General features: G+C 40.9%; 1 pseudogene; it reads left to right on the forward strand.

Annotated features, from left to right (window-relative positions):
- Positions 1 to 17,955: 17,955 nt before the first annotated feature.
- On the forward strand, positions 17,956 to 19,047 carry LOC110285058 (annotated as a pseudogene).
- Positions 19,048 to 20,788: the final 1,741 nt, after the last annotated feature.

The following is a 20,788-nucleotide window of genomic DNA, read 5'->3' on the forward strand; positions in this document are numbered from 1 at the left end:
AAATTACACACACAACGCTGGTGACATATCAGTCTTCAATATATAAGAAAATGTTTTCTATGATCAACTGATTCACTTGTTATGTTTTTAGCTCACCTAGCACAGAGAGAAATCGAATCAACATGGTATATTTCTGAGACTACATTCGTTCTTCATGGTGCTCAAGGAGTGAGCATATTTTTATGAGTTTTTCAGATATTACCTATGATATCTTTTTAGGAAAGTCATGTGGGTTTTTTTGTTGTTGTTGTTTTCTTTTGATTTGTTTAATCCTACTGGTATCTAATTGTGAACAAAGTACCCCACTACTACCTATAACCAGAGACCAGGACTTGTGTGTGTAGACAAAGAAAGGGGTGGGGAAGCCCTCAGATTTAGAGCAAGTATTACTTTTTTTAAAAATCTACTCATAAGTAACAAACACCTGGCTTTATGAATGTCATGGTCTCAGGGGCTGGAGAGAAGGCTCAGCGGTTAAAAGCACTGTCTGCTCTTCTAGAGGTCCTGGGTTCAATTTATAGCACTCACATGGCAGCTCACAGTTTTCTCTAACTCTTGTTCCAGGGGACCCGACACCCTCACACAGACACACATGCAGGCAAAATACAAATGTACATTAAAAAAATAAAAGTAAATATTTTTAAAAAGACTGCCAGGGTCTATGCCAAGAGAGAGTCTCCTATTGCTGAGGAAAACACCACCCCACTACTCTAAGACACAAGTATAACTGTGTGAATGAGGCTACAGAATTTAATTAATGGACACTGCCATTCTTCCCTAATATTGACTGTCTAAGCAGAACCACTGACATCACACACATAACTATTACATCATTTTTTCGTTTCCCTTCTTTGGTGAAACAGAGTGTCACTATGTACTTAGGCTGGCCTCAATTTCACAGCAATCCCCTGGCTCTGCCTTCTGAGTGCTGGAATTGCTTAACTGCCACCCCAGCAGACTTCAGACATCTGTGGTTCAGACATTTTCTTCCTTGAAACATACATACTAAGCTCAGGGTCTAAGGAAAGTGAGGTCCAGATTAGTGGTAAGACCTCAAGCACATAAATCTTACTCTTTGGGAAGAAGCCTCACTATTTAACGAAGCACTAAAAGCTATTATCAGACGATTAGACATGAGAATTTGACCTAGATGGAAAGATTAAGTGACCAAACAGAATGGAACACATGTAAAACTGATGGCTCACCGAAGCTACAAAACTGGCTTCAGAAAGAAATTATTTCACTTTTCAGAGAGCCTCTGAATGTCTTGAAAACAGAGCCTGCCCATCACATGTCAAGGCAGCACACACACTTTGACTCAGGATTCTTATTTGTTTCAGGTTAGCTGCTTTCCTGAACATGATTACCCAAGCATATGTCATTATAATTTAGATCCTCACTATATGTCATTATTGTGTGACAGATCTATCCTTGGGAGGCAACACACCATACACATACTCACATGTCTACTCACCCCAAATATGGATCCCACAACAGACCAAAGTAAAGGATATCAGCAAGTCAGACTTGGTGAACCAATGAGATTATCAGGGTTACTTATAGGAATGTGGATGAGGGGGTTATTAACAGGAACAGAAAGGACTCAAAGAAATCTGTTTCACTGAAGCTCACCCAGCACTGGTGACAGCACACAAAAGCTGAGACCTGAAGGAGACTATACAGCCTGCAGGCAGCCCACAAATTGAAGAGCTTCCTTTCCAGGTGGCTCAGTTGTTTTGATCCGCTTCCAATGCAGGTTGGCTGGTTTTTGTTTCTTCTAGGCAGTTTAGCTCGTCACTGCTCTTTCCAAGTGACTAAGCTTATCTCAGAGTGATTTTTAGCAGTCTTTACTATTTACATTTGAGGTGGAAGTGAATCTGGTCAGTTTCAGGGACTTCCTGAAGCTGTTTTGAGTTGTTTACTTCACTTGAGTTGTTTTGAGTTGTTTATGCTTTCCTCTGAAGTATTTCACTCTCCTTAGGATAGTCTGTTGTTTCATCTCCTTAAAAAAAAAATAAATAAATCTAACTTAAGTTTCCAGCCAAAATGGAAGTTTTTAATCTCAGAGAAAATTGCTGTACAACACTCACCTATACTATATATCTTTGTTCTTTATCTATGGGAAATATAGTCCATGGTTTCCAGTAGATATCTGAAATCAAGGTTACAGTAGGACCCTATATATAATATGTTTTTTCTTATACATACATACAATAAAGCTTAATTTAGATGTTATGAATACTAGGAAATTAACAGTAATTCTAAGGTAGACAACTAAAATAATATACTATAATGAAAGTTATAGAAATTTATTCTCTCAAAATATTTTCTGCTTTCACATTCTCAGGAAAGCAGAACATTTTTTCTTTTTCTTTTTTCTTTTATTAGATATTTTCTTTATTTACATTGCAAATGTTATCCCCTTTCCTAGTTTCCCCTCCAAAAATCCCCTAACCCCTCCCCACCTCCCCCTGCTTCCCAACCCACCCACTCCTGCTTCCTGGCCTTGGCATTCCCCTATACTGGGGCATAGAACCTTCACAGGGCCAAGGACCTCTACTCCCCTTGCTCTTCCTCTGGAAGATCAGTCAGTGCTCTTAACCACTGAGCCATCTCTCCAGCCCCCAAGAAAATGTTAACAATAGTTTTTGTTCTTATTTTCCTTTAGAGATTTTCTATATTTTTAATTGTCTCTATAATTAAACTGTTACTCAAAAAATTAAAAATGAAAGCCAAAATATTAAGTGAATACAAAAATCCAGCTCAATGTTTTCTTTTGAGGCCTTCACTGATAGGGTCATTTCCACACAACACTAAGTATATACCATCCTTAACCATGTTCCATTATGGGCCAGAAGCTTTCTAAAAACCAACCAAACAAAAAACCAATGACTCAACTCCTAGCTAAAAACCAAGAGAAATGAAAACATGTCCTTTCAAAACCTCTTACACAACTGTTCCTAGTGTATAGACATAGCCCATGTATTTCTCAACTGACACAGGGTCAGTGGAATGGTTCCTTATAATGATAATTGATAAATCATCTGTGTCTACACTGTTATCTTCAGAACTTCACATGTTCTATTACAAGGCAAGGGAGAATTATTGTGAGACTCAGCAATCTGTTATTGGTGTCACAGATGGAAGGAGACCATTGTCCAAACAATTCAGGGATCTAACGAGGATGCTAATGAAGGTAAGGATACAGATTCCCTTCATATTTTCCAGAAGGAATGTATCTCTGACAGCACCTTAATTTTAGCCCATTGTGGCCAACACCGTATGTTCTACCTATAAAAATTTAAGGCAGTCAATTTACATTGTGTTGGTTTGTTAAAGAAACACCAAACTAAGATAAATAGAATATTACTCAGCACTAAAAGCAACGAGTACCAATATATGCTAAAACATGGATAAACCTTGAAAACAGGGTGCTAAATGGTTAATGTAATCATAGAAGTCCACATAGCACATAGTCCGTTTCTGTGAGAGTATGAAGAGTGGCAAATATACAGACAGAGACAGAAATATCAGTGGCTGAGTAAAGAGAAAGCAAGCAAAGCACCTGCATTCATCTACCTCTGCTTCCAAGATGCAGATGCCCTTTGACCATCCACCTGACAGCTGTGCCACCATGTTGTCATCACCATGGAAGCCCCTTCCTTCAGTTGCCTTTGTCTGTGATTTTGTTACAGAGGTGAGAAAAGTGCCTAGTACAGAGACATAGACACAGTGCTTCTCTATCTGGTCTCAGCTTATCCAGGGTTAGGGACAGCTTGGCTTCACCTTTAACCCTTGGGCCCAGCCTACGATGATTTATGCTTTCCCGCAGATGTTGGTTTTCTTCCCTTTCTTCACCTACACAGTGAGATGCTGTCTCAAACCCCCTACCAAAACACAACATCCAAAACAAGGCATTCATTCTGCAATATTTAAATTAAGTTTTTAAAAAAAACTATCTTCTCAAACATTTATTATTTCTTTATATGAAAACATTTTAAGATTCCCCCTACTAAAACACAAAAACCAAAATAAGACATATATGTTTTAGAATGTTAAAATTAGATTAAAAATTCTATCTTCTCAAATATTTGCTATTTCTTTATGTGAAAACATTTAAGTTCCCTTCTATATTTTAAACTGTAAAACTTGACATTTTATTATCTTTAGTCATCCTACTATGCAATAATAGCACATTAGAGTTGCTTAGATCTGATTTACACAGTAAGCACGTGTATCAAAACATCCCGTGCTCCCTGTTAATATGTATAATTTCCATTTTCATGTATGGTTGAAAAATAAATGGAATAATTATCTATATTCACTCAATTGTATAACAATACAACCACACACATACACATACCCTACTGCTATCTGTGTTCAACCAATTTTTGACAGAAAAAAAAAAAAAAAACAAAGAAAAGCAGGAGACAAAGGATAGATTTTTTTTTTCAGGAAATATAGTCCAGACTATCAGGCATGCATATGTATAAAAGTTACCTCCGTCTATACTTTGCATAAACTACGAAATTTCCAAATCTCTGCTATGGAGATCTAACACATCAGCAAGTTATAAACTCAATTTAGTGGGTTGTGACTATTATTTTTTCTTTGTTGTTTTTGTTTTGAAACAGGGTTACTCTGTGTAGCTCTGGCTGTCCTGAAACTTGCTCAGTAGACCAGACTGGCCTTAAACTCATAGAGATCCACCTTCCTTTGCCTCCTGAGTGCAGGATTAAATGCTTGAGCCACCAGTATGACTGTTATTCTTAAACTCCAGAAGACTGAGGTTGTATGCATAAAATCTTGGGTTCAATCCCCAGCATCGCATATGACTAGATACAGTGATACCAGCAGCATTCAGGAGACAGGCAGGAAGACTAGAAGTTTAAGGTTATCCTTGCCTCCATGGTAAATTCAAAGCCAGTCAGGGTTACATGAAATACTTACAAGTCACACACACACACACACACACACACACACACACAGAATAGCACAGGAAATATCAGAATCATTGCCCAGAGTAAAATGAATATTGTTTGTGAAACATGTACTTCAGTTTCATATAGTATGTTTGTGTGTTCTATGTTTATGTATCAGGAAAACAGAAACAATGCTAGTGTATTTTTAACAGTGACAATTTAAAACAGGAAATTGCTTACACAGATGAAAACATTGAGAAGTTGAGCTGAAGATGGCAAAGCGCATGGCTATCTGCAATGGCAGGAACTGCTAATTCCTGTTGGCTGTTGGGGTGAAGAAAACTGGCAGGGCTGTTGGGTTCCAGAGCTGGGTTATCCAACTAGGCTAAAATCAAAGGTGGGGGGCATTTTGTCTAGAGCAGTCCTAGAGAGAGCTCCAGTCTAGATCTCTAAAGTGTTTCCACACTCTTCCTTCTTTCCTGTTTGTGGCAGTGTTTTATATAGGTTAGTTTTAGCCAGTTGGCAGTTGGCAGCCTGAAATATGTAGCTTGTGGGATGGATATTCTTGTATAATATAGAAGAAAAAAATACAGACTGGATTCAAGAGCAAATGGGCCAGAGGCTAGCACAGTGGCAAAGTAAAACGTACTACTGAGGAAGGTCAGTATCTAAAAGATTTGAACAGCTTTACATTATACATTAGAAGACAGAGTTGGTTTGTAGTTTATGCTGTTCTTTGCCTACAGAGAAAAACAAAACCACAGTCTTGGTGCTTAGATGCCAAATTCTTCCTAAAAAATGTCTGTGTGTGTGTGCATGTATATGTGTGTATGTGTGTGCATGTGTATATATGTGTTTGCATGTATGTATGTATGCATGTATGTGTGTGGGTGCGTTTGTGCGCTCTTGCATGTGGAAGGCAGAGGTGCCCTTTGAGTGTCCTTCCTCAGGAGTCTCTCACTTGGACCTGGATCTCACCAAGCCAATTTCTACATCCTGCTTTTTGCATGAGTTTTAGGGATTAACTCAGATCCTTATATTTGTACACCAAGTATTTATCAACTGAACTCTTTCTGCAGCCTGAATTGTACCCTTTTGGTATATGTAAGGAAGGCAGTTTGAAACAAGTTAAACTGGGAGATTAACCCAATTCTCCTAATAGTTTACAAAGGCCTCTTACCAGAGAAAAAAAAAATTGGGCTGGAAATAACTGCACAGAGAATGTATCCAAGCAGCAACGGAACCACACACATCCTTCTTAAGGAAAACTAAGTAGTTAAGAATGGGTAAGGCAGGCATTAATTTGCAGAGGCTGTTAGAGGTTGTATGGAAATTCCTTAAATTGCCTGGATCTCTGAGGAAGCCAACAGCCCAAATTTATGGCTACCACCCTGTTCCTGATTGATGATATCTGCTTCCCCCAGTTCTAAAATTCTGACCTTCGGTTATTTAGTTTTTGATTGCATGCCAAGAAGTGGCTCCCAATAATCCCTCACCAAGCTATCTGCTAGCCTTTCACCACTTCCCTGAGTTTGAATCCTACTTAATGTTTGAGCCCTTGCGATCGATCACACACATCCCAGCACCTCTGTTTGAATTTCTCCACTTAGAGGAGTGGTTCTCAACTATGTTGGGACCTTTTAATACAGTCCTCATCTTATGGTGGCCTCCAAACATAAAATTATTTCATTGTTACTTGATAACTGTAAATTTGCTACTGTTGTAAATTCTAATGTAAATATTTAATATTCACATATTTACAGGATATCTGATATGTGACCCCAAAGGAGTCTCAACCCCCAGGTTGAGAACCTCTGACTTGATAGTGCAAAAACAATGTGCTTCAGCCACTTTCTTTTGTCTGACCACCATTTTTTAAAAAGTGGTTCTGGTTATATTGTTTTGAACACCACTAGATCATTATTTATTGAGAGCCAGACTGGCTGAAGAGAATATATGTCACTTATAAATTTCATCTTAGTTGGTAGTCTCCATGTTCTTTACATGCTCTTAGTTTAATGACCACCAGATGCAACTATGCTGCCACCTGTTGGTAGTCTAGCCTACATGTAAGGAAAGTACTTGGAAAAATTAGGCTTCCATGCAAAAGAAAGTTCTCAGGTGCCAGATGTTTATAATGACCTTTTATTCTGATTGCTTAACACACTTACAAAGAGCATTAGCAGGTTTATAAACAGATGTCAGTAGCTCATAAGTACCAAAGGTTTCTCTGAATATTTGTGACCATCAGTGGGCCTGTGATTTTTGGTGTGAGGTGGCTTTTTTTTTTTTTTTTGAGAGTATCACTATGCAATCCTTGCCATCCTGGAGTTCACTATGTAGACCAAGTTGGCCTCCAGCTTACACTTTCCTCTACTTTAGAGTGCTGAGATCAAAGGCTAGTGTCACCAGGTCTGGTTTGAACCCATGGCTTTTAAAAGTATGATGACCAAATGTTTTAAAGAGAAAGCTTAGTGGTTTTGTTGGTTTTGAACTTCTGTTTTAATTTGATGGTCCTACTATCTCTCCCCACCTTTAAAGAACATTATTCTGCTAGAATTTATCGTCTTCCTTGGTAAAAATTCAAAACACAATTTTGTAAAATGTCAGCTGCAAAATTCAGACAAGTAGGAGTCTAAAGTGAGCATATCACATAATAATAAACTATAATAATAATAAACTATATTATTTAAATAAACTGTCTCCGATGAAGAGTGTTGAGACTGAGCCAGGCCTGCCTGAAAGGTTAGGTAACACCTCCTTTAAGGACCCGATGTTTGCTTTAACTGGACTGCTTGGGGACTTGTGGGCTGAAGCACATTTTCACAGTTGAATGAGGCTCAAGAGTTCAGTGGAAAAACAATTAGACATGAATGACAGACTTGGCTAATGTGGGACTAGGAAGAACATGAAGGTCAAGAAGGTGAAATATCTCTGGGGGGATGGAAGACATCATGTGAGTGGGGATGTCAATCCCAAGCCAAGTGTGACACCATTCTTGAGTCTAGAGCACCTGAGGTAAAGATGAACACGTTAACAAGTTGACCGATGGTTGTGTGAGGGCTTCTTTTCCAGGAGACCTAAGCTAGGAGATGGATCATTGACATTACCTGTGAGGTGAGTTCGCATTGCAGAGTTTCCCCCTCAATAATAATTCCTTAGATGAGCCAAACATTCATTTAGTAGGCCTTAAATGTGGTCTTTTTTAAAAAAAAATCTTAGTGCTGGGCGTGGTGGCGCATGCCTTTAATCCCAGCACTTGGGATGCAGAGGCAGGCAAATTTCTGAGTTCCAGGCCAGCCTGGTCTACAGAGTGAGTTCCAGGACAGCCAGGGCTACACAGAGAGACCCTGTCTTGAAAAAACAAAAACAAAAAAATTTTACAAAAAATCTTAATGAAACCTCTACTTACAAACACAATTACTGAAAATAAAGTCAATGCCAGCATGATGGCATTCTCCCGAATCCCTTGCCACTCTTGAAAAAACTTGGGCAACAGAGATAAGAAAAGCAGCCCCCTCAACCTGAGCTCCATAATGAGACTCTGCCTCAAATACATACATAAATAAAATAAAACGTCTAAAAAGGGCAAGAAAGCAGAAGTGCAAAGTAAGTTAGTTTGGGCCTTTAATGAGCAGTGGACGCCAGGCAGGCGGTATTAGGGGCAGAAAAGATTGCTTGGGAGAAGTGTTTATAAGGAACCAGGGTTAGAAACAACTGTGGACAGGAAGTACCCTGAAAGAGACACTTGTGAAGTGGAGGGACAGGCAGGGAATTAGAAAGTGAGTAGGCACTCAGTTCTAATAACGTTTTGACTATGCCAAAAGGTAGCTCTCAGGTCAAAATTATTCACTAAAGGAGCTCCCTGTAGCAATGAGCCTTTGACGACACTCATGGATTAGCCTGGAGGAACATGGTGTTAGTACCATATAGACTCTGCATCAAATAGTGCATTTTCATCCCTTTATAGAGAGACCTTGCAGCATTAGGGTGGGCGTGACCCACCCTACCCTAAACAGAGCTTTCTGGCAGCTGGCAGGCTCGAGCCTCTAAGGAAACGGAGCTGCAGAGTGGGCTGCTGAAAGCTGTGAATACAATGGCAGCATATCTAAAAGAGAGAAGGAAACAAAAAAACCTCAGCTGAACTTTCCCAGCTGAAGGAAGTAGGAAAGTACCAGGCCTGCAAAGGTCACCTTGGCAACAGAAACCATCTTTCCTGACCTCTGCAGGAAGGAGACCTGAATACCTGATTGTGAACTTTTATTAACTTTGCCCCCCTTCTCCTGTCAGTTTTGACTGCTCACCTCTGACTGGTCTTGTTTTGTTTTTTATTCTGTCGTTGGTTGTTGTTTTGTTTCGTTTTTTTTTTTTTACCAACTTCACATGGGTATATTCAGCTAATTTGGGCAAACTGGGTTCACTTGAGCCCACCTAGTACCCTATAAATTAATCCTTTATAAGGAGGTAGGATTGCTACAGAACCAAGGGAGGAGGAAAGGGAAGGAGGACTTTCCAAGCCTGGCCCCTGACTGGCTGGGAGACTGGCCCCAAACATTCCTATCTCTTTAGGGGAAGAAGCCTGAAGACCAGCGTGTGGATCCCAGCCAGAAGGAAGCCTTTAAGACTCTCTGGGAATGGACTTCTTGGAGGCTTCCCAAGCCTGAGACTTTTGCCCGTGGAAATGAGCTTGCTCAAGCTAGCCTCTAGGACATAATCAACAGCTGCAAGCAGTAAGGGCTCTTTCCAGCCTTGGCCTCAACACACCACAATTCATTCTCATAGCTTCTCACAAGCTCTAAGACCTGATATCTGTATTGGTGACTTACAGATGTGTTTGGTTTGCACACCGAAGCCCACCAAGATTGTTTAAGCTGTAATACTTCCCAGAGTTATGATGGCTCTCAGCCAGCAGCCTGCTGCTTCCAAGAGTTAGAACCTGTTCTCAATCCCGTATGACAATCTGTCTATGGCTATTTTATCCTGCTCAAGATTGTTAATTCTGAATTAACAACAAAAAACCTCCCATTTGTCCTTTTGTTCGGCTCACTCTATACTTGAGGAGAGTGGGAACAAGAACCCTGGGACAGAAGAAAGCCTTCCCTGGCTGATTTAGCTATTGCATTTGGCTGAGTACCACAAAAAGCTAATAGAACCACGGATTCAGCGGAGTCGCTTCGTCAGAATGGTGAGAGCAATTGATTCCCCCTGCATCCATTTTCTTTTTCCTAGGAGGTGTTGGAAGAGAGAGCCTCTGTGGTCAACAGTAGTCCTCTCAGTTGAAAACACTGGGGGTCTTTCAGCCAAATAAAACAAGCACTAGTGACTAGTGTGACTACCAGGCTGAAATTTCAGAGTTCAGGCTTGTTACAAGTGACTGGATCAGTTTTCCACAGCCCTTAACAATACGATGTCGATCCTATTTTAGTTTCTGTTTCTTTCCACAGAAACCTGCCCATTTCGTGGGGTTGAGATGAAGTTCTAAAGAAACTTAAAGTTTCTGGCTTGGATGACATCCTGCATTACAGGGACTAAACCTGGTCCCCTGACTGTTCTTAGGGTGTGGGTGGGAAATCTGCACTCTGTATTCTTGCTGTCTTTTGAATCCTGAATATCACCTGATCACAGGCCCTGTCTTTTGACTCTCCCTTTGGACTGCTGGTTGCTACATGTAAGTAGTGGGTTTGTCAAAGACGCTGTACTAGTGTCAGGTTTTGCCTGGCCTCTGTCAAGAATGCTGTTAACTAGCTGATGTGGAAGGCAGTGAGATATGGAAAGATTGCTAGCTGCATGCCCACAAAGGGCTTCCCACCAGAGGTTGGAGGGTGTGCAGGAAGGCAGAGGCCTCTTATAAGCTTGGGCTAGAGTCTCATGGCAAGGTAGGTGATGTGACATGACATTGTCCTGTCCTCTTGGAGGAGTAAGGGGTGGTAAGAGAGCTTTTTCCTTAGGGTATGGGGAAGTTCTCAATGTTGTTCTACACTGTCTGAGGCAAGGAACAATGGATGGATACACAGCCCTGGGTGTCTCAACAGGACCTGAGTCATTGCTGTGTTAGTGCTTGTGTGAATGGATTGGTCTAGGACCCTGACAATTGGCAAATTTCTCAAACTGTAGTGATAATCTTCATTGCTCTCTTCAGGCTGCATGTTTAGAAAGTTTAACTCAAGTCTGGTAACTCTAGTGTGTTTCAAATAAGTACAGACTTTGCAGGAGAATGCTAGCTGACAGCTTATGGAGTCTAGTCTATGTGTGCATGGGCACTGGGTTCAGCTCTTCTTGGGCATGGTAGGATGAGGATTTTATAGCCCACACTTTACCTGCAGTGACATACCTACTCCAACAGGGCCACACCTTCTCATAGTGCCACTCCCTGGACCGAGCATATATACAAACCATCACATGCTTCATGGCCCAGTCATCTTGGCCCTTGGATTGTTCCCACTTTCAAATCTCACCTAGTTGCATCATGTCTATTCTCTGTGCTGCTCACACACTGTTCCCATATGCTGTCCATCACCTCCTTGAATAGCTGCCCATAAAACCTGCTCTGATTGCAGCTGTTTGTCCACTTTTGTGCCCAGAAGGAAATGCCATCTCTTCATAACAGGTGAACAATTGTTGCTCTCACGCCTTAGTGGGGCATTCATCCAGGTCTGTACACTTTGGTTTTCATTACATAAATAAAAGCAATTATACATACTACTCTGTACTCTTATCCTAGTATATTTTGGAATTTTCTTATTCATTTCATAAAGGGCCTTATTTCTCATGCTGAGTAGTAGTCTTTTTATAGATGTACTATTTATTTTTCAAGCAGTTCCTGTTGATGGAATCACACTAATTAGAGATCTCAACCAATTGACTTTAATGAATAATTAATTTACATCATGTAACAAATATATCCTTTGTTGTGGGGTGTGGCAATCAAGGTCTGTGCATGCTTCTAGGTAATTGTCACCTCAGAGCCACATCCTCATTCTAACACCTGTGACTTGCAACATGTGACCTTGGTTACTGGGCATTAAAATGATAGAGATAGATTTTATCCAGTAACTACTGTCCACAGTGGAAAGACTCAAGATCTATTCCACTTGTTACAGAGGCAACTGGGCATTTCAAAGACAACAAGGGAGAAGAGGAATGAGCAGGGTTAAGTCTGGGAAATGAAAATGAAGAAAAACACACGGAAGATTGGCCAATGTAAATGTATGGGGCAGCTGTGTGGAGAGTCTTGAAGCTAGATTTCTGACCTCCCACAGTGAGGAATAGTTACATTTCAAAGGAATGACTTTCACATCCTTGAGAATGATACTCAGAGATTGTAGGCTATATATATCTTAAAGGGACAAAGGTCTTAACTGTTTCGTAACAGTTAAGAATAAATTCAGTTCTTAACTGAAATTAAGTTTCATAGAGCTTTTAAAACTAAATGCTCTATGAAAGAAGGTGTCAGGTGTTGGCTGAACTTGAGCTGTTTCAGACTCCAACTCAAAGAGAACCTGAACTATTCTAGTGATACAGCTGGTGGGCACTCAAAGCCATCCTAAGATTGGGCTTCGTATAGGGGTTTGTTTGGATTTAGGTCATCAGGGGACAAGAGCTTTTTTGTAGTTCTAACAATGCAGCCTCATGATAAACTTTACAAGTGCGACCACTGGATCAAGTTGCCCTGTTAGAGAAAGGCGTTGTGCTTCTGCTTAGAATGATGAGTATCCATGACTTCCGCAGTCCTAATCCATGACAAGTGTTACCATCACATATACCTTGGTGTATGGACCCATCTTTTTTCTTTTTTTTTAATCCATCATTTTGTGCTCTCAATGGAACCATTTAATCAGTAGATTCATGAGTTTTGGTTTCAGGACATTTTATTGAATTGCTTTCTTTGACAGTTCTTGAATGCTTTTTTGTTTGTTTGTTTGTTTGTTTGTTTGTTCGTTTTTACCCTTCAGTGTCAAGAATCAATATCCCTGAACTGCACCCCTAGCTCTTGCTCTCAATGAAACTCTGTTTTTAGGATTTTTAGGCTTCTTTGTTGAATCTCGAATGTTAGGTCCGCTTTTCTGTCTGATGTCTGGCCATTCCTGGTTATCCTCACTTCAGGAGCAGGGAACTAGAAAGTTGTTTATATAAATTTGAGGAGGAAGGTGTTATGCCGAAGTGGCAGGGACCTCAAAGACCACCAAGGAGCCAATTCAGCCGCAAACATATAATAGTCTTTATTACAAGCTTGAGAGCAAGGACTCTCATCATCACAGTTGCAGTGGGTCAGAAGTGAGAGCCCCATGTTTTGGGGTATGGGGTATTTATTATAGTCACAGCAAGATTAATGAATTTCCTTATGGGTCAGCCAAGTTAATATTTTAAACACTGCATTTCTGGCTTAATTTTCGGGAACCAAGTATGGGGGCACCCCACCCCCGACAAACAGGGTGGCTAGGTTATATCAATTTCCTGCAGGATGTCTTAGGTTATCTATATGTACCTTGGCCCTGCTGTTGTAGACTCATTGTTGCTAAGGGGGGATTGTCATAGACTGTTTGCTCAAGTGGACTTTGTGCACTCTCAGAAACAGTTGACTGGGCTTTACAAAGAGAAGAATAACTTGCTGGATGTGATCTTCACATTGGAGTAATCTGGCCACATTGCTTTACTGGGGAATCAATGTTGTGTGTTTTGATGTATTTTATTGGGCTGGTCAAATCTCTATAAGTTTCTGAACTTTCTTAAGAACAGGACCCAGTGAGTCACCCATAGACTCTCTGGGTGTCTCAGAATACAGATGTATGTTTCCTTGGACTCAGTTCCTGATGCTGTATACCTCACCTGTGTTCTAATGCTGTATATCTCACCTGTTTCTGATGCTGTATACCTCACCTGTGTTTCTGATGTTATATATCTCACCTTTGTTCTAATGCTGTATACCTCCCCTCTGTTTTGATACTGAATAACTCACTCTCATTCATAGATCAAGGTATCCATTGTCTTTCTGTCTCTAAAGGGTAAATGTCCATGGACTTATCAGGTTTGGGGAAGGATGAAGGCCTTGCTGCATAATGGGAAGAAATCCTCTTGTTACTTAAGTCAATGGTCAATTGTTCTGTTTCTTTTTTTCTTCCAACTCAGCTATACATCCACAGAAACCATATGACCACTATCAGAGCCTGTTGAGAATTCTATATTGAAACTGGGATGGGTCTAAGCCTTGCTGCTGCTGACTTAATATTCCATTTGCAGGAATAATGGTGTGCTGTGCTGCTAAGACATTTTTATCTATCTGTTTTCTAGCATCAAACTCTTGCATCTGGGCAGAGAAGATGGTTCAGTCAGTAAGGTGCTTGCAGGTTTGATCCCTAGTACCCACAAAACCATCGGGCATAATGATGTGACTGAATCCCAGTACGGGAAGACAAAGAGAGGAGGATCCCCGGGACTTGCTTGCCAGCCCACCTAGCCCAATTAATAAATTTCATTGTCAGTGAGAGACTATCTCAAAAGAAAAAGAAAAACAAACAAACAAACATGGAAAGCTAATGAGAAAGACACTCAGCATCAACCTCTGACTTCGACATGTAGCACATACAAATTCACACACATGTGCATACACACATGAACATGTACATACACAAACAAATCTCAATTCTAGTTTTAAATTGCTTTATTTAACTTTATTATTAAAATATAGTTTCCATCAATGAAGTTTCTACTCTCTTTTAAATTCTTTTTACACACACACACACATATATATATATATATATATATATATATATATATATATATATATATTTGTGTGTGTGTGTGTGTGTGTGTGTGTGTGTGTAGGTCAGAGGACAATTTGTGGGAGTTGGTTCTCTTTTTCCACTATGAATTTTGGGGACTAGGCTTTGTAGCAAATGACCTTACCATTGAGCCTTTTCATGGTCTTCAGTTTGTTTTGTTTTGTTTTTTGTTTGTTTGTTTTTCAAGTCAGGGTTTCTCTGTATAGCCCTGGCTGTCCTGGAACTCACTTTGTAGACCAGGCTGGCCTCGAACTCAGAAATCAGCCAGTCTCTGCCTCACAAGTGCTGGGATTAAAGGTGTGCACCACCACGCCCGGTCTTTACTTTTTAATTCCTTAAATATTTTTGAAGTGCAAAAATTAAAATGTTTTTAAAACTTAATTTTATTGGATGGTTTGCTAGTGCTGGAAATTAAACCCAGGGCTTGTACATGCTTAGGCAACTGTTCCACAACCCACCATATCACCTTCTTCTCTCTCCTGTGGTGTCCCCAATACCTCTTAGAATCTCCACAGTGCAGTCTGTTTGCTGAAGCCCTTAAAGGCCTGTCCTTTCCTTCCACGGTTTTGTGTGCTTTGCAGCTTTCCCATTCTCTTCTTTCATACCAAAATTCACTTGTTCAGGGTCTTTGTTCATTATGCATTGCTCTTTCTTAGCTCACAGAGGCCACTAAGAGCTGCTGGGAGGAGTTGTTGATTTAAGGTTGACTGCAACCTAGTGTGATAAATATTATTAATCCTATTCATAAATTAATACATTGAGATTGAGGCTCAATTTTCTTGTTGAAGATCGCAAAATGGAATACCATAGGTCAATAATACAATAATCTTCCTACTGTGCTACTTTATACAAGTTAAGACTTTAAAAAATATTTATTTATTTATTTATTTATTTATTTTTGGTTTTTTGAAACAGAGTTTCTCAGTGTAACCCTGGCTGTCCTGGAACTCACTCTGTATACCAGGCTGGCCTTGAACTCAGGAATCAGCCTGCCTTTGCCTCCCAAGTGCTGGGATTAAAGGCATGTGCCACCACTGCCCAACTATTTAGTTTATTTTTAAATTTTTGTGTGTATGTACATATGTATTAGGGTTCTCTAGAGTCACAGAACTTATGGAATGTCTCTCTATATATTAGGGAATTTACTGGAATGACTTATAGTCTGCAGTTCAACTAACCCAACAATGGACAGTTGTGAGTGGGAAGTCCAAGAGTCTAGCCTCAGTTCCACAAGGCTTGGTGTTTCAGCTGGTCTTCTGCATAAGCTGGAATCCTGAAGAAGTAGTTCCAACAGATGTGCTGGCATGTAAGTGCAAGCAGGTGAAGAAGAACAAACCCTTCCTTTTTCCATTATCCTTATGTAGGCCTCCAGGTGTGGCATAGATTAAAGGTTTGTACCACCATGCCTATTGGAACTTGTTCTGTCCTAGGCTAGCCCTGAACTCAGAGATCTGCTTGCCTCTGTCTCCTGGGTGCATACTACTTTGCCTGGGCCTAAACCTCAAGATCTAGATCACAGGTGTGCCCTCCATTTCTGGATTGTAGTTCATTCCAGATGTAGTTAAGTTGATAACTAGGCATAGTCCTCAAAACATGAGTACAGATGCCTTGAGGCCAGAAGTATCCAGTCCCTGGAGCTGGAGTTACAGCGGCTTGTGACCTGCCTGATGTAGGTGCTGGGAACAGAACTAGAGACCTCTGGAAAAGTAGCAAGCTTTCTTAACCACTAAACTATCTCTCCCATTCCCAACAATTAAAACTTAATGTTTTTAAAGATTTTTTATTAGATATTGTGATGGTTTGTATATTCTTGGACCAGGGAGTGACACCATTTGGAGGTGTGGCCTTGTTGGAATAGGTGTGGCCTGGTTGGAGTAGGTGTGTCACTGTGGGTATAGGCATAAGATCCTCACCCTAGTTGCCTTGGAAGTCAGTCTTCACTAGCAGCCTTTGGATGAAGACGTAGAACTCTCAGCTCCTCCTGCACCATGCCTGCCTGGATGCTTCTATGCTCCTACCTTGATGGTAATGGATTGAACCTCTGAATCTGTAAGCCGGCCCCAATTAAATGTTGGTTTTTTTAATAAGACTTGCCTTGGTCATGGTGTCTGTTCACAGCAGTAAAACCCTAACTAATATAGATATTTTCTTTATTTACATGTCAAACGTTATCCCCTTTCCTAGTTTCCCCTCCAAAAATCCCCTATCCTCTCCCCCTCCACCTGATCAATAACCCTCCCACTCCTGCTTCCTGGCCTTGGCATTTCCCTATACTGGAGCATAGAATCTTCACAGGACCAAGGGCCTCTCCTCCCATTGATGACCATCCTCTGCTACATATGCAGCTAGAGCCATGAGTCCCACCATGTGTTTTCTTCAGTTGGTGGTTTAGTCCCAGGGAGCTCTGGGGTATACTGGTTACTTCATATTGTTGTTCCTCCTATGAGGCTGCAAACCCCTTGAGCTCCTTGGATACTTTCTCTAGCTCCTTCATTGGGGACCCTGTGCTCTGTCAGACACCATGACCAAGGAAAGTCTTATTTAAAAAAACAACATTTAATTGAGGCTGGCTTACAGATTCAGAGGTTCTGTCCAATGGATGGCTGTGAGCATCCACAACTTTGTCAGGCACTGGCAGAGCCTCTCAGGAGACAGCTATATCAGGCTCCTGTCAGCAAGTTCTTGTTGCAATAGTCTCTGGGTTTGGTGGTTGTTTATGGGATGGATCTCCAGATGGGGAAGTCTCTGGATGGTCATTCTTTCTGTCATTGCTCCACACTTTGTCTCTGTAACTCCTTCCATGGGTATTTTGTTCCCCCTTCTAAGAAGGATTGAAGTATCCACACTTTTGTCTTCCGTATTCTTGAGTTTCATGTGTTTTGCAAATAGGATCCAGCAATACCACTCCTGGGCATATACCCAAAAGATGCTCCAACATGTAATAAGGACACATGCTCTACTATGTTCATAGCAGTCTTATTTATAATAACCAGAAACTGGAAAGAAACCAGATGTCCCTCAACAGAGGAATGTATACAGAAAATATGGTACATTTACACAATGGAGTACTATGCAGCTATTAAAAACAATGAATTCATGAAATTCTTAGGCAAATGGATGGATCTGGAGGATATCATCCTGAATGAGGTAACCCAATCACAAAAGAACATACATTAACAGGGCAGTTTCCACTGTCTTGAGGGGTCTGGGGTCTCCTGGCTGTGCCCTCTCCACCCCGTGCCAGAGCAGCCAACATGAATCTGTTTGGATCAACCTCTGGATTTAGGACTGGTGGGACCAGCATGTTTGGGAGCACAACCACAGATAACCACGACCCAATGAAGGATATTGAAGTAGCATCTTCTCCCGATGACAGCATCGGTTGTATGTCTTTCAGCCCACTAACCTTACCAGGCAACTTCCTTATTGCAGGATCATGGGCTAATGATGTTCACTGCTGGGAAGTGGAAGACAGCGGGCAAACCATTCCAAAGGCTCAGCAGATGCACCTGGGGCCAATGCTTGATGTCTGCTGGAGTGATGATGGGAGCAAAGTATTCACAGCATCGTGTGACAAGACAGCCAAGATGTGAGACCTGGACAGCAACCAGGCCATTCAGATAGCTCAGCATGATGCTCCTGTTAAGACCATACATCGGATCAAAGCCCCAAACTATGGCTGTGTGATGACCAGGAGCTGGGATAAGACTGAAGTTTTGGGATACAAGGTTGTCATATCCTATGATGGTCTCCCTGAACGCTGTTACTGTGCAGATGTGATATACCCGAGGGCTGTGGTAGCCACTGCAGAGAGGGGCCTGATTGTCTATCAGAGAATCAGCCCTCTGAGTTCAGGAGAATAGAGTCTCCCCTGAAGCACCAGCATCTATGTGTGGCTATTTTTAAAGATAAACAGAACAAGCTGACTGGTTTTGCTCTGGGGAGCATTGAGGGGAGAGCTGCCATTCACCACATCAACCCTCCAAATCCGGCCAAAGATAACTTCACCTTCAAATGCCATCGATCCAATGGTACCAACGCTTCAGCTCCTCAAGACATCTATACAGTGAATGGGATTGCCTTCCATCCTGTCCATGGTACCCTTGCCACTGTGGGCTCTGATGGTAGGTTCAACTTCTGGGACAAAGATACCAGGACCCAACTAAAGACTTCGGAACAGGTAGATCAGCCCATAGCAGCTTGATGCTTCAATCACAATGGAAACATTTGCCTATGCTTCCAGCTACAACTGGTCCAAGGGACATGAGTTTTATAATCCCCAAAAGAAAATTTACATTTTCTTGTGTAATGCAACTGAAGAGCTAAAGCCAAGGAATAAGAAGTAGTGGCCTGAAGCTGGGACTTTTGGAGTGTCATCTTCACTCCACCTCATCTCTCATCTCTGCCCAAACTTGGGCTCCAGCTGTGGGTAGCCTACAACCCTGGCTGTGGGTGTCCACCTCTGGAGGGACTGTGTTCTTTTTTTTTTTTTTTTTTTTTTTTTTTTTTTTTTTGGTTTTTTTGAGACAGGGTTTCTCTGTGTAGTCCTGGCTGTCCTGGAACTCACTCTGTAGACCAGGCTGGCCTCAAACTCAGAAATTTGCTTACCTCTGCCTCCCAAGTGCTGGAATTAAAGGTGTGCACCACCATGTTCTTGTTGAGCATCAATGCAGCATCCTGGCGACTTGCTGTCTCTCCATTCCACTCCCTGCTGTGGTTTTCCTGAAACTGAGGGAACTGAGATTCTTAACTGAAGTCAGATCTTGAGGGCACTGTGTCTAGCAGTGTGTATTTTGACAGTGTTGGGTGGGAACTGTTGGTGAGCTCTGTGTTGTGTTTTATAATAAAATATTTTGAAGATGAAAAAAAAAAGCACACAAATGATATGCACTCACTGATAAGTGGATATTAGCCCAGAAGCTCCGGATACCCAAGATACAATTCACAAAACACATGAAACTCAAGAAGAAGGAAGACCAAAGTGTGGATACTTAAAAAAAATTTAATGTCTACTTTCGCTTATTTATTTTTAAGATAGGATCTTACTTTATTGTCCAGGCTGGCCTGAATTCCTTGGATAGCCCACCGAGGCTGCCCTTAAACTTCCTGTAATCCTCCTGCTACAGCCTCCAGAATCCTGGCATTACAGGCATAAAATACCACACCTCACTTTTAATGACTTTTTACAACAATACTTTAACTAAAACAGGCTTTCACTAATTTTTTCTAACAAAACTAAGGTTTTGGGCAGCTAGACTTTCTCTGCTCTATAGGGTTTTTCTTCTTCCTTTCTGCCCCATCAGAACACAACATCCGAGTAACACTCGTGAAGAATGAAAAGTAAAAGAAACAAAGCCATGTATGAGCATGGAGAGCTAATGGGATCTAAACTGTGAGCTAGCACTCTGTAGGGAAAGATGCTTTTTAAACATTTGGATATATTGGGTTATTGTAGACACATATTTGATTCTATTCTCTATCTCACCCCTTAGTCTTAAGTTCAAAGAAAGAATTATATTCTTCATAGAAACAAAGAATATAAAAATTATACAAGTTTTTCTGATGATTTCCATCTAAGGTTATGCAAACACACAGTATGATTTTGCACACATTTCTTTTCCTTACTGGGTTCTCAACAGTTTCCAAGAAAAATTAGCAGAGGATTCCACAAGTTCTCCAGAGATTGAGTTTTGTTTCTTCTCTATCCCAGAATGCTCAGCTCTTCATCTTTCACTCTTAACTTTATCAGATTTGAGAAATGAATTATTTTTAATGTAAATGTAACCAGTGAATTAATCCAGTGGCTGTATTTCTTTACCTTTGCTAGTCTCCAATAACCATACAGAGAAACCAAGATTTGTTCCAAGCTGTACCTCAGTTCCTGGGGTGTTAAGTAGCATTAACTATTTTACCCTCCTATGCTAATATGGCTGCTTCCTATCCCCATCCCTATCCCCATGATCCTTGCAGTTTAATATTGTTCTAATTCTCTCTGCTTCAGATCTCTTCCCATTGTATGTATCCTCAGACCCTCTCCTCCTCATGGACTGTCTGAATCTCTTCTCTCTCTCTCTCTCTCTCTCTCTC

Source organism: Mus caroli, chromosome 18 (assembly GCF_900094665.2).
Source record: "Mus caroli chromosome 18, CAROLI_EIJ_v1.1, whole genome shotgun sequence".
Classification (NCBI taxonomy): Eukaryota; Metazoa; Chordata; class Mammalia; order Rodentia; family Muridae; genus Mus; species Mus caroli.